The following is a 15,000-nucleotide window of genomic DNA, read 5'->3' on the forward strand; positions in this document are numbered from 1 at the left end:
AAAACGGAAATTTTAAAATCTCATTTTTTTTTGCCTTTTTCTGGAAATTAGTGAAGGCAGCGCATCAAAGGTGCGCACCTCGCTGCCCACCACGGTGCGCAACGCCGGTGGGCACCCGGGAGTGCTTCGAAGTGTGCTCCAAGGTGCTGCGTGCACGTTGTCGGAGCCCGGTTTGCCCCGGGTGCGCACCTCGCGTGCACCTTCGTCGGGGTGGGCACCTTGGCTGGGTTTGCCCCGGCTGCGCTCCGAAGCGGGGTTATTGGAGCGCCGCCTCTTTTTTTGTCGGAGCGTTTGGTGGGGTTTCTCGCATTGGCTCTTCCGAGGCCCGGTTGCCACCCTGGCGCGCACGAAGTCGGAAGTAGGGTTAATTGCCCGGGTGCGCACCTTTGCCAGGGTGGGCACCTTACCTGGGCTGCGCACCAGGGCGGGCTCAAGATGGCACGCGCGTTCCGTTTTTTTCACTATCTTTCAAAACGGAAATTTTAAAATCTCCTTTTTTTTTTGCCTTTTCTGGAAATTAGTGAAGGCAGCGCATCAAAGGTGCGCACCTCGCTGCCCACCTTGGTGTGCTCTGAGGTGCGCACCCGGGAGCGCTACGAAGTGTGCTCCAAGGTGCGGCGTGCACGTTGTCGGAGCCCGGTTTGCCCCGGGTGCGCACCTCGCCTGCACCTTGGCCGGGGTGGGCACCTTGGCTGGGTTTGCCCAGGGTGCGCTCCGAAGCGGGGTTACTGGAGCGCCCCCTCTTTTTTTGTCAGAGCGTTTGGTGGGGTTTCTCGCATTGGCTCTTCCCAGGCCCGGTTGTTGGGTGCGCTCCCACCCTGGCGCGCGCGAAGTTGGAAGTTGGGTTAATTGCCCGGGCGCGCACCTTCGCCAGGGTGGGCACCTTGGTGCGCACACCTTGGCTGGGCTGCGCACCAGGGCGGGCTCAAGATGGCACCAGCATTCCCTTTTTCTCACTATCTTTCAAAACGGAAATTTTAAAATCTCGTTTTTTTTTTGCCTTTTATGGAAATTAGTGAAGGCATCGCATCAAAGGTGCGCACCTCGCTGCCCACCTTGGTGTGCTCCGAGGTGCCCACCACGGTGCGCAACGCCGGTGCGAACCCGGGAGCGCCCCGATGTGTGCTCCAAGGTGCGGCGTGCACGAAGTCGGACCCCGGTTTGCCCCGGGTGCGCACCTCGCGTGCACCTTGGTGCGCACACCTTGGCTGGGTTGCGCGGCCTGGTGGGCACCATGGTGCGCACCAAGGAGCGCTCCGAAGTGTGCTCCAAGGTGCGGCGTGCACGAAGTCGGAGCCCGGTTTGCCCCGGGTACGCACCTCGCGTGCACCTTCGCCGGGGTGGGCACCTCGGCTGGGTTGCGCGCCCTGGTGCGCACCAAGGAGCGCTCCGAAGTGTGCTCCAAGGTGCGGCGTGCACGAAGTCGGAGCCCGGTTTGCCCCGGGTGCGCACCTTCGCCGCGGTGCGCACCATGGCGTGCACGAAGTCGGAGCCCGGTTTGCCCCGGGTGCGCACCTCGCGTGCACCTTCGGACGGGGTTGCGCGCCCTGGTGGGCACCATGGTGCGCACCAAGGAGCGCTCCGAAGTGTGCTCCAAGGTGCGGCGTGCACGAAGTCGGAGCCCGGTTTGCCCCGGGTGCGCACCTCGCGTGCACCTTCGGCGGGGTTGCGCGCCCTGGTGGGCACCATGGTGCGCACCAAGGAGCGCTCCGAAGTGTGCTCCAAGGTGCGGCGTGCACGAAGTCGGAGCCCGGTTTGCCCCGGGTGCGCACCTCGCGTGCACCTTCGCCGCGGTGGGCACCATGGCGTGCACGAAGTCGGAGCCCGGTTTGCCCCGGGTGCGCACCTCGCGTGCACCTTCGCCGGGGTGGGCACCTCGGCTGGGTTGCGCGCCCTGGTGCGCACCAAGGAGCGCTCCGAAGTGTGCTCCAAGGTGCGGCGTGCACGAAGTCGGAGCCCGGTTTGCCCCGGGTGCGCACCTCGCGTGCACCTTCGCCAGGGTGGGCACCTCGGTGCGCACACCTTCTCAATGTTTTCTTGCCTTTTCTGGAAATTGGTGAAGGCAGCGCATCAAAGGTGCGCACCTCGGTGTGCTCCGAGGTGCGAACCCGAGAGCGCTCCGAGGTGCCCACGAAGTCGAAAGTCGGGTTAATTGCATTGTTTTCCCCGGGTGCGCTCCGAGGTGCGCAACATCGGCGCGCACCAAGGAGGGCTCCGAAGTGTGCTCCAAGGTGCGCACGATGGCGTGCACCTCTGGTGCGCACGATTCGGAGCTCGGTTTGACCGGGGTGCGCACACCTTGGCTGGGTTGCGCACCTTTTGTGCGCTCCAAGGTGCGCACGAAGTCGGAGCTCGGTTTGCCCCGGGTGCGCACCTTCGCCAGGGTGCGCACCTTGATGCGCACGCCTTGGCTGGGCTGCGCACCTTGGTGGGCGCCATGGTGCGCACCTTTCGTGCGCTCCAAGGTGCGCACGAAGTCGGAGCTCGGTTTGCCCCGGGTGCGCACCTTGGTGGGCGCCATGGTGCACTCCGAGGTGCCCAAGATTGGTGCGCACCAAGGAGCGCTCCGAAGTGCGCTCCAAGGTGCGCGCGAAGTCGAAAGTTGGGTTAATTGTCCGGTTTGCCTCGGGTGCGCACCTTGCGTGCACCTTCGCCACGCCTTGGTGCGCACACCTTGGCTGGGCTGCGCACACCTTGGCACCCGCGTTTCCTTCATTTTAAATTTTTTTTTTTTACAATCTCTCAAGTGGGAAATTCTATAATCTCAACTTTTTTTGCCTTTTCAGGAAACTTTTGAATGGAGCGCATCATTGGTGCGCTCCGAAGTGTGCTCCAAAGCTCTCTCCAGCTGCGTGCACCTGCCCCGGCCGCGCACCCGGCCCCGCCCAGCTTCGCTCACCTGTCCCGGGCGTCTGGTGCGGAACCTTAGAGTAAGAAACATCACCGTGCACCTTGGCCAACGTGCGCGACTCGACCGAGCGCGCACTGGCCGAGGTGCACACCGATTTCACCTGGGTGCGCGCGCAGCACCTCGGGCGCACCGGGGTGCGCGCACAACGCCCGGGTTGCACCGTGGCCTGTGTGCTCGGGGCGCCTCGGGTGCGCGCTCGGTGTCGCCCCCGCGCGCGCGGTAGTGCGGGCAGCGCACCCCGGCCCGGCCCGGCCCCGACGAGAACGCAAACGGGCAAAAGGTTTATTCAAATAGCATTGCGACGCCCGGCGAAAAACTAAAAAAGGGTGCAACACCGGGACTTCCCGGGAGGTCACCCATCCCAGTACTACTCCGGCCCAAGCGCGCTTAACTGCGGAGTTCTGATGGGATCCGGTGCACTAACGCTGGTATGATCGCACCCGTTATGAGCTTGTCGCAGTGTGTACTTAGCAAACCGCGACCCACGTGCGAATCCACCCCGGCCACCCACCCCCGTCGAGGTGCACACCCTCCCTCGCGAAGTGCGCCCCGTTCGCCAAGTGTGAGCCCTGCCCGGGTGCGCGCACCTTGCTAGGGCGTCGGGTGTGCACCCGGCCCGGCCTACGTGCGTGCACCTGGAGGGGGCGTCGTGTGCGTGCAGTGTCCCGTCTGCAACGCGGTGCCCACACACCACCTCGGGCGCAACGACCTGCGCTCACATGTGGGCCGAGTGCACCTTGGTGCATGTTCGGGGCGCCTCGGGTGCACGCTCGATCTTGCCCCGGTGCACCAAGGCGCTCGGTTTGCCCCGGGTGCGCACTTGGTGCAAGGTGGGCACCCAAAATAGGGATCAAGCACCAAAACACAAGTTTCGGGATGCAAAATGGGACCCAAGGACCACAAATGCGTTCCAAGACCCATGATGGGTCCACGAGAACAAAAATGTGTTCCGAGACTTAATAAACAAATATTGGGTTTTAGGAGAAGAAACATGCTCTGATGCCCAAAACGAGAATCGACCCCGAAAAGGCCACAGGCCAAAAGTGGGATGCGAGACAAAAAAAAATGGGACCCGAGGACCAAAATTGGGTTCCCAGGTCGAAGACAGGGCAACCGGACAAGAAACGACCTCTAAGGCTCGAAATGAGTCCCGACGACTAAAACTTGACAAGAAGCACCCATCAGGCACCCAACTCGACACCCATGGGATGCCGACCCACCCGGGCTTCCACCTAGCACACCTTGGCACCCACCCACCCTCGCACCCAACCTCGCACCCAACTTAGCACCTTTGAACCCACATTGGCACTCACCCTGACCCTGGCACCTTGGAACCCACATTGGCACTCACCTTGACCCTGGCACCCACCTTTGCACTCACCTTGGGACCCACCCTGGCTCCCACCTCGGCACCCACCCAGACACCCACCTTGGTTCCTTGGCACCCACCTTGGATCCTTGGCACCCACCCCGACACCCACCTTGGCACGCAACTTGGCTACTTGCCACCCACCTTGGCTCCTTGACGCCCACCCCGACAACCACCCCGTGACCTACCCTGGCTAGGGTTGGTGCACACCCACCCTGGTGCCCACCTTGGCACCCACCCTATGACCCACCTTGGCACGCACCTTAGTACCCACCCCGTTACCCACCCTAGGACCCACCCCGTGACCCACCTTGGCCAGGGTGGGTGCACCCACCCTGGTGCCCACCTTGGCACCCACCCATCCTAGCACCCAGCCTGTGACCGGGCTTGGAACCCAACCTTGCACCCGCACCCGTCTTGGCCAGTGTGGGTGCGCACCCATCCTGGCACCCACGTTGTGACACACCCTTTAACCCACGCACCCTAGCACCCACGTTGGCACCCACCTTGGAACCCAACCTAGCAACTTGGCACCCACCCCGTGACCCACCTTGGCATCCACCATAGCAGTCGCCGACTTGGCACCCACCTCGGCACCCACCTTGACACTTGTGGACCCACCTTGCCACTCACCCTAGCATCGACCCATCCTAGCACCCACCCTGGCACCTTTGCACCCTAGCACTCACCCATCCTAGCACCTAACCTGTGACCCACCTTGACACTCACCCTCGCACCCACCTTGGAACCCAACCTAGCACCCACCCACCCTGACACCAACCCTAGCACCTACCCACCCTTGCACCCACCCTGTGACCCATCTTGGCACCCACCCATCCTACCACTCAACCTATCACCCACCTTCTCACCCACCTTGGCATCCACCTTAGCACCCACCCACACTGGCACCTTGGCACCCACCTCGGGCAAGGTGGGTGCACACCCACCCTGGCACCCAATTTAGAACCCACCGAGCATGTTACCCACCTTGGCACCCACATTGCAGCCCACCCTAGTACCCACCCTATGACCCACATTGGCATCCACACCCTAGCACCCAGGCACCTCGACACCCGCCTTGACACCCACCCTAGCACTGAACCTGTGACCCACCTTGGAACTCACCCTAGAACCCACCCACCCTGTGAACCACCTTGGCATCCACCTTAGCACCCACCCACCTTGGCACCCACTCTAGCACTCACCCATCCTAACACCCAACTTGTTACCCACCTTGGCACCCGCCCTCGCGTCCACCTTGAAACCCACCCTAGCACCCACCCACGCAGGAGCCCACCTTGGCACCCAACCTAACACCCACGCATCCTGGCACCCAACTTGTGACCCACCTTGGAACCCACCCTAGTACCCACCTTTGAACCCACTATATCACCAACCCACCTTGGCACCCACCCTATGACCCTCTTTGGAATCCACCCTAGCACGCACCCACCCTGGCACCCACCATGGAGCGCACCCTAGCACCCACCCACCTCGGCACGCACCTCAACACCCACCTTGGTGTGCGCACTGCGCCAACCTCTCAAAGACCCTATGTGGTGCGCTCCAAAGTGTACACCTTTGGTGCGCTCCAAGGTGCGCACCTTTGGTGCACACCGAGGTGCACACCAAAGTGTGCACCGAGGTGAGCACCAAAGTGCACTCCAGGGTGCACACCAAGGCGTGCACCTTTGGTGCGGTCAATGCAAACGAATTCGGAAGTTGGGGTCGATGTCCTAATCGCTGCTGCAGACTACACGTATGAGAATCGGACAAATAGCTTTATATAGGGGAGGTGTTGCGTTTGATGGGTCGACTCCCCTGGTTGTGTGCACTGCACCAACTTCAAAGACCCTGTCTTGTTTAAGAAGTCAAAAGTTGGGGTGGATGTCCTAATCATTGCTGCAGTCTACGCATGTATGAGAATCAGACAAATAGCTTATATAGGGGAGGTGTTGCATTCGGTGGGTTGACTCCCCTGGTTGTGCGCACTGCGCCAACCTCAAAGACCCCGCATAGCAGAAGAAGTCGGAAGTCGGATTTTGGTGAGCACCAAGGCGTGCACCTTTGGTGCGGTCAACGCAGACGAATTCAGAAGTTGGGGTGGATGTCCTAATCGTTGTTGCAGGCTACACATGTATGAGAATCAGACAAATAGCTTATATAGGGGAGGTGTTGGGTTTGATGGGTCAACTCCCTTGGTTGTGCGCATTACGCCAACCTCAAAGACCTTGTTTTCGTTAAGAAGTCAAAAGTTGGGGTCAATGTCCTAATGGCTCCTGCAGGCTACACATGTATGAGAATCGGACAAATAGCTTATATAGGGGAGGTGTTGGGTTTGATGGGTCGACTCCCCTGGTTGTGCGCATTACGTCAACCTCAAAGACCTTGTTTTCGTTAAGAAGTCAAAAGTTGGGGTCGATGTCCTAATTGCTCCTGTAGACTACACATGTATGAGAATCAGACAAATAGCTTATATAGGGGAGGTGTTGGGTTTGATGGGTTGACTCCCCTAGTTGTTCGCATTACACCAACCTCAAAGACCTTGTTTTCGTTTAGAAGCCGAAAGTTGGGGTCGATGTCCTAATTGCTCCTGCAGGCTACGCATGTATGAGAATCAGACAAATAGCTTATATAGGGGAGGTGTTGGGTTTGATGATGTATGAGAATCAGACAAATAGCTTATATAGGGGAGGTGTTGGGTTTGATGGGTCGACTCCCCTGGTTGTGCGCATTGCGCCAACCTCAAAGACCCTGCATTGCGGATGAAGTCGAAAGTCAGAGTTTGGTGTGCTACAAGGTGTGGTCGAAGGTGCTCACCTAGGTGTGCACCTTTGGAGCACAGGAAAAGTGCCCTCCAAAAGTGCGCACCTTTGGAGCGCAGCAAAAGTGCCCTCCAAAAGTGCGCACCTTTGGAGCGCAGAAAAGTGCCCTCCAAAAAGTGCCCTCCAAAAGTGCGCACCTTTGGAGCGCAGAAAAGTGCCCTCCAAAAAGTGCCCTCCAAAAGTGCGCACCTTTGGAGCGCAGAAAAGTGCCCTCCAAAAAGTGCCCTCCAAAAGTGCGCACCTTTGGAGCGCAGAAAAGTGCCCTCCAAAAAGTGCCCTCCAAAAGTGCGCACCTTTGGAGCGCAGAAAAGTGCCCTCCAAAAAGTGCCCTCCAAAAGTGCGCACCTTTGGAGCGCAGAAAAGTGCCCTCCAAAAAGTGCCCTCCAAAAGTGCGCACCTTTGGAGCGCAGAAAAGTGCCCTCCAAAAAGTGCCCTCCAAAAGTGCGCACCTTTGGAGCGCAGAAAAGTGCCCTCCAAAAAGTGCCCTCCAAAAGTGCGCACCTTTGGAGCGCAGAAAAGTGCCCTCCAAAAAGTGCCCTCCAAAAGTGCGCACCTTTGGAGCGCAGAAAAGTGCCCTCCAAAAAGTGCCCTCCAAAAGTGCGCACCTTTGGAGCGCAGAAAAGTGCCCTCCAAAAGTGCGCACCTTTGGAGCGCACAAAAGTGCCCTCCAAAAGTGCGCACTTTTGGTGCGCACCAAGGCGCTGGTTCGGTCGTTGCAGGCGAGTTCGGAAGTTGGGGTCGATGTCCTGAGCGGAGGTGCAAACTACACAGGTGTCGGAATCGGACAAATAGCTTATATAGGGGAGGTGTATGCTTCGATGGGTCGACTCCCCAGGTTGAGCGCACCGCGCCAACCTCAAAGACCCTACGGTATGGATGAAGTCGGAAGTTGGGTCCGATGACCGATTCGATTAGTAGGTATGCTCATGAGGTCGGAATTTGGGTCCGATGACCTGCCATGTGCAGGAAGGCGAATGTTGACACTGTGCGTTGCAAGGTGCACACCAAGGCGCTGGTGCGGTCTTTTTAGTCGAGTTCGGAAGTTGGGGTCGATGTCCTGATCGGAGGTGCAAGCTACACAGGTGTGGGAATCGGACAAATAGCTTATATAGGGGAGGTGTATGCTTCGTTGGGTCGACTCCCCGGGTTGAGCGCACCGCGCCAACCTCAAAGACCCTACGGTATGGATGAAGTCGGAAGTTGGGTCCGATGACCGATTCGATATGTAGGCATACTCGCGAGGTCGGAATTTGGGTCCGATGACCTGCCACGTGCAGGAAGGCGAATGTTGGCACTGTGCGTTGCAAGGTGCGCACCAAGGCGCTGGTTCGGTCGTTGGAGGCGAGTTCGGAAGTTGGGGTCGATGTCTTGATCGGAGGTGCAAACTACACAGGTGTGGGAATCGGACAAATAGCTTATATAGGGGAGGTGTATGCTTCGTTGGGTCGACTCCCCGGGTTGAGCGCACCGCGCCAACCTCAAAGACCCTACGGTATGGATGAAGTCGGAAGTTGGGTCCGATGACCGATTCGATATGTAGGCATACTCGCGAGGTCGGAATTTGGGTCCGATGACCTGCCATGTGCAGGAAGGCGAATGTTGGGACTGTGCGTCGCAAGGTGCGCACCAAGGCGCTGGTGCCGTCGTTGCAGTCGAGTTCGGAAGTTGGGGTCGATGTCCTGGTCAGAGGTGCAAACTACACAGGTGTGGGAATCGGACAAATAGCTTATATAGGGGAGGTGTATGCTTCGATGGGTCGACTCCCTGGGTTGAGCGCACCGCGCCAACCTCAAAGACCCTACAGTATGGATGAAGTCGGAAGTTGGGTCCGATGACCGATTCGATACGTAGGCATATTGGCGAGGTCTGAATTTGTGTCCGATGACCTGCCATGCGCAGGAAGGCGGAATTTGGGTCCGATGACCGAGTTGATGGCGTGCCATGCGCAGAAAGGCGGAATTTGGGTCCGATGACCGAGTTGATGTTGATGGCCCGCCATGCACAGGAAGGCGGAATTTGGGTCCGATGACCGATTTGAAGGCGTGCCATACGCAAAAAGGCGGAGTTTGGGTCCGATGACCGAGTTGATATTGATGGCCCGCCATGCGCAGGAAGGCGGAATTTGGGTCCGATGACCTGACATACGCATGGAGTCCGACTCGGGGGCCGATGTTCGATTCGATGACTTGCATTGTGGGTAAAGTCGGAAGTTGTGGTCTTTGACCCGATTCGATGACCAGACTTCGGCTGCTTGAGAATCGGACAAATAACTTATATAGGGGAGGTAGTGTTCTCGAGCATCCTCCCCCCGTGCCCGTTTATGTCGATTGATGCTGGTGCTCGACTGGTTGGAGCGCTCGGATGCAAAAATCTTGCACCAGGATTTATCGATTGTGATGGACACGGCAAGTCTCCTGATTGCTATGCAGGAGCTCATCGTGAATCTCTATGCGGCCTTGGTATGGACTCGACCTGCGGAATGGTTCGGCAATGGTAGTCGCTCCAACACGTCCTTGCAATGGCCACAGAGGTGATTCGACTAGAGCTCCAGTCTAGCTTTTGGGTTGCTTGGCGGACTGGTATAGCCGCGATCGAGTTCCGGCCATGAACGTTTTAGATAGCTCTTGGGCTTTCTGGGACGGAAGTCGGAAGTTTGGGCTGTTGTCCGATTTGATGACCATTCTTCGGATGTGTGAGAATCGGACAAATAACTTATATAGGGGACTGTGTTGTCTCACGCAGCCCCCTCCGTGCCCCTCTATCTCGACCGATGTTGGTGCTTGAAAGGGTTGGGATCGCTCGGATTTATAAACGTGCACCACCATTTGTCGAGTGTGAGGGACGCGGCAGGTCTCCTAAATGCTATGCGGGCGCTCTCTGAGAATCTCTATCCGGCCTCGACACAGACTAGTCTTGCTGAATGGTTTGGCACTGGTAGTCGATCCAACACGTCGTTGTTGTGGCCGCCTAGGCGATTCGATTCGAGCCCCCGTCTAGCTTTTGGGTTGCTTGGCGGATTTTGCCCTATCCGCAAGTGAGCTCGGTCCCTAAACGTTCGAGAAACCCGATTGCTATGCGCCGACTCTCTTTCTTGCGAGCCTCCATCTAGCTTTTGGGTCTCTACGGAACGGAAGTCGGAATCTGGGACCGTTGTTTGATTCGACGAGGCAGACTACGGTTGTGCGAGAATCGGACAAATAACTTATATAGGGGAGGTGTTGACTGGAGCATTCTCCCCCGTGCCCCTCTAACTCGACCAATGCTGGCGCTCGAACGGTGGTAGCGCTCGGATTTTCATTGAGCGCCAGCATTGGTCGATTTAGAGGGGCATGCGAGATTCCCGAATGCTATGCGAGGGCTCTAACGGAAATGTCTATTGGTTTCGGTATGGATGCAATTGCGAGTGGTTCGGCAAAGGTAGTCGTTCCGATGCGTCCATGTCGTGGCCAAATCGATAATTCGATTTGAGCCCTCGTATAGCATTTGGGTCTCTCGATGTGATTCCGCATTCCAGTCCCTTTGGGCACTGCTTGAGCCGCATCCCAGGGGGTTCCCTTCCCAATAATCTGCCTCGCAACCCGATTGCTATGCGGTGAGGCTCCTCGGCCGCCTCGGAACTATCTGTGTATCAGACGCATCGCGGGATAAGGGGTTGGCAACGGTAGTCGCCCCAAGCGCGTCCGATGCTTGGACCATTCCGAGGCGGCCCTGAAGCCTCTTCCGTCTAGCCGTTGGGTCCTTCTCGCCGCATCCCTCGCCTCGCACCCCGATTGCTATGCGGTGAGGCTCCTCGGCCGCCTCGGAACTATCTGTGTATCGGACGCGTCGCGGGATAAGGGGTTGTCACTGGTAGTCGCCCCAAGCGCGTCCGATGCTTGGACCATTCCGAGGCGGCCCTGAAGCCTCTTCCGTCTAGCCGTTGGGTCCTTCTCGCCGCATCCCTCGCCTCGCACCCCGATTGCTATGCGGTGAGGCTCCTCGGCCGCCTCGGAACTATCTGTGTATCGGACGCGTCGCGGGATAAGGGGTTGTCATTGGTAGTCGCCCCAAGCGCGTCCGATGCTTGGACCATTCCGAGGCGGCCCTGAAGCCTCTTCCGTCTAGCCGTTGGGTCCTTCTCGCCGCATCCCTCGCCTCGCACCCCGATTGCTATGCGGTGAGGCTCCTCGGCCGCCTCGGAACTATCTGTGTATCGGACGCGTCGCGGGATAAGGGGTTGTCACTGGTAGTCGCCCCAAGCGCGTCCGATGCTTGGACCATTCCGAGGCGGCCCTGAAGCCTCTTCCGTCTAGCCGTTGGGTCCTTCTCGCCGCATCCCTCGCCTCGCACCCCGATTGCTATGCGGTGAGGCTCCTCGGCCGCCTCGGAACTATCTGTGTATCGGACGCGTCGCGGGATAAGGGGTTGTCACTGGTAGTCGCCCCAAGCGCGTTCGATGCTTGGACCATTCCGAGGCGGCCCTGAAGCCTCTTCCGTCTAGCCGTTGGGTCCTTCTCGCCGCATCCCTCGCCTCGCACCCCGATTGCTATGCGGTGAGGCTCCTCGGCCGCCTTGGAACTATCTGTGTATCGGACGCGTCGCGGGATAAGGGGTTGTCACTGGTAGTCGCCCCAAGCGCGTCCGATGCTTGGACCATTCCGAGGCGGACCCGAAGCCTCTTCCGTCTAGCCGTTGGGTCCTTCTCGCCGCATCCTTCGCCTCGCACCCCGATTGCTATGCGGTGAGGCTCCTCGGCCGCCTCGGAACTATCTGTGTATCGGACGCGTCGCGGGATAAGGGGTTGTCACTGGTAGTCGCCCCAAGCGCGTCCGATGCTTGGACCATTCCGAGGCGGACCCGAAGCCTCTTCCGTCTAGCCGTTGGGTCCTTCTCGCCGCATCCCTCGCCTCGCACCCCGATTGCTATGCGGTGAGGCTCCTCGGCCGCCTTGGAACTATCTGTGTATCGGACGCGTCGCGGGATAAGGGGTTGTCACTGGTAGTCGCCCCAAGCGCGTCCGATGCTTGGACCATTCCGAGGCGGACCCGAAGCCTCTTCCGTCTAGCCGTTGGGTCCTTCTCGCCGCATCCCTCGCCTCGCACCCCGATTGCTATGCGGTGAGGCTCCTCGGCCGCCTTGGAACTATCTGTGTATCGGACGCGTCGCGGGATAAGGGGTTGTCACTGGTAGTCGCCCCAAGCGCGTCCGATGCTTGGACCATTCCGAGGCGGACCCGAAGCCTCTTCCGTCTAGCCGTTGGGTCCTTCTCGCCGCATCCCTCGCCTCGCACCCCGATTGCTATGCGGTGAGGCTCCTCGGCCGCCTTGGAACTATCTGTGTATCGGACGCGTCGCGGGATAAGGGGTTGTCACTGGTAGTCGCCCCAAGCGCGTCCGATGCTTGGACCATTCCGAGGCGGCCCCGAAGCCTCTTCCGTGTAGCCGTTGGGTCGTTCTCGCCGCATCCCTCGCCTCGCACCCCGATTGCTATGCGGTGAGGCTCCTCGGCCGCCTTGGAACTATCTGTGTATCGGACGCGTCGTGGGATAAGGGGTTGTCACTGGTAGTCGCCCCAAGCGCGTCCGATGCTTGGACCATTCCGAGGCGGCCCCGAAGCCTCTTCCGTGTAGCCGTTGGGTCCTTCTCGCCGCATCCCTCGCCTCGCACCCCGATTGCTATGCGGTGAGGCTCCTCGGCCGCCTTGGAACTATCTGTGTATCGGACGCGTCGCGGGATAAGGGGTTGTCACTGGTAGTCGCCCCAAGCGCGTCCGATGCTTGGACCATTCCGAGGCGGACCTGAAGCCTCTTCCCTCTAGCCGTTGGGGCTTTCTCGCCGCATCCCTCGCCTCGCACCCTGATTGCTATGCTGTGAGGCTCCTCGGCCGCCTTGGAACTATCTGTGTATCGGACGCATCGCGGGATAAGGGGTTGGCAGTGGTAGTCGCCCCAAGCGCATCCGATGCTTGGACCATTCCGAGGCGGCCCTGCAGCCTCTTCCGTCTAGCCGTTGGGGCCATCTCGCCGCATCCCCCACCTCGCACCACGATTGCTATGCGGTGAGGCTCCTTGGCCGCCTCGGAACTATCTGTGTATCGGACGCATCGCGGGATAAGGGGTTGTCACTGGTAGTCGCCCCAAGCGCGTCCGATGCTTGGACTATTCCGAGGCGGCCCTGCAGCCTCTTCCGTCTAGCCGTTGGGGCCATCTCGCTGCATCCCCCACCTCCTCGGCCGCCTCGGAACTATCTGTGTATCGGACGCATCGCGGGATAAGGGGTTGGCAGTGGTAGTCGCCCCAAGCGCGTCCGATGCTTGGACTATTCCGAGGCAGCCCTGCAGCCTCTTCCGTCTAGCCTTTGGGGCCATCTCGCCGCATCCCTCGCCTCGCACCCCGATTGCTATGCGGTGAGGCTCCTCGGCCGCCTGGGAACTATCTTCGTATCGGACGCATCGCGGGATAAGGGGTTGTCACTGGTAGTCGCCCCAAGCGCGTCCGATGCTTGGACTATTCCGAGGCGGCCCTGTGGCCTCTTCCGTCTAGCCGTTGGGGCCATCTCGCCGCATCCCCCACCTCGCACCCCGATTGCTATGCGGTGAGGCTCTTCGGCCGCCTTGGAACTATCTTCGTATCGGACGCATCGCGGGATAAGGGGTTGTCACTGGTAGTGGCCCCAAGCGCGTCCGATGCTTGGACTATTCCGAGGCGGCCCTGCAGCCTCTTCCGTCTAGCCGTTGGGGCCATCTCGCCGCATCCCCCACCTCGCACCCCGATTGCTATGCGGTGAGGCTCCTCGGCCGCCTTGGAACTATCTTCGTATCGGACGCATCGCGGGATAAGGGGTTGTCACTGGTAGTCGCCCCAAGCGCGTCCGATGCTTGGACTATTCCGACGCGGCCCTGTGGCCTCTTCCGTCTAGCCGTTGGGGCCATCTCGCCGCATCCCCCACCTCGCACCCCGATTGCTATGCGGTGAGGCTCCTCGGCCGCCTTGGAACCATCTTCGTATCGGACGCATCGCGGGATAGGGGGCTGTCACTGGTAGTCGCCCCAAGCGTGTCCGATGCTTGGACCATTCCTAGGCGGCCCTGAAGCCTCTTCCGTCTAGCCGTTGGGGCCTTCCCGCCCCATCCCTCGCCTCGCACCCCCGATTGCTATGCGGTGAGGCTCCTCGGCCGCCTTGGAACCATCTGTGTATCGGACGCATCGCGGGATAAGGGGTTGGCACTGGCAGTCGCCCCAAGCGCGTCCGATGCTTGGACCATTCCGAGGTGGCCCTGAAGCCTCTTCCGTCTAGCCGTTGGGGCCTTCCCGCCCCATCCCTCGCCTCGCACCCCGATTGATATGCGGTGAGGCTCCTCGGCCGCCTTGGAACTATCTGTGTATCGGACGCATCGCGGGATAAGGGGTTGGCACTGGTAGTCGTCCCAATCGCATCCGATGCTTGGACCATTCCGAGGCGGCCCTGCAGCCTCTTCCGTTTAGCCGTCGGGGCCTTCCCGCCGCATCCCTCGCCTCGCATCCCGATTCCTATGCGGTGAGTCTTCTCGGCCGCCGCGGAACTATACCTGTTATTGCTACTAGCATCCTTCGGCTGGTAACCTCCTCTGCCGCCTTGGAACGTTCTCTTTGTCGGACGCGTCGCGGGATAAGGGGTTGGCACTGGTAGTCGCCCCAAGCGCGCCCGATGCATAGACCGCTCCGAGTCGACCTTGCTTTCAGCCTCTCACATGCATAGACCTCTCTGAGTCGACCCTGCAGCCTCTCACGTTTAGCCTTTGGAATCTCGCCTCACAACATGATTGCTATCCTTGATGCATCCCTTGCCTCGAGCCCTGATTGCTTTCTTGGCTGCATCCCTCCTCTCCTCACAGCCCGGTTGTCATCACTGCTTCATCCGTCGCTTCATGCATTCTGGC

The 15,000-nt window shown here is 59.7% G+C and overlaps 1 non-coding gene across 1 annotated transcript; it reads right to left on the bottom strand.

The window, feature by feature from the left end:
- Positions 1-3,234: 3,234 nt before the first annotated feature.
- LOC131873503 (5S ribosomal RNA) lies at positions 3,235-3,353 on the bottom strand. The gene has a single exon (XR_009371435.1). It is a non-coding gene; the product is annotated as a 5S ribosomal RNA (ribosomal RNA).
- Positions 3,354-15,000: the final 11,647 nt, after the last annotated feature.

This window comes from Cryptomeria japonica, unplaced genomic scaffold, assembly GCF_030272615.1.
Source record: "Cryptomeria japonica unplaced genomic scaffold, Sugi_1.0 HiC_scaffold_1865, whole genome shotgun sequence".
Taxonomy (NCBI): Eukaryota; Viridiplantae; Streptophyta; class Pinopsida; order Cupressales; family Cupressaceae; genus Cryptomeria; species Cryptomeria japonica.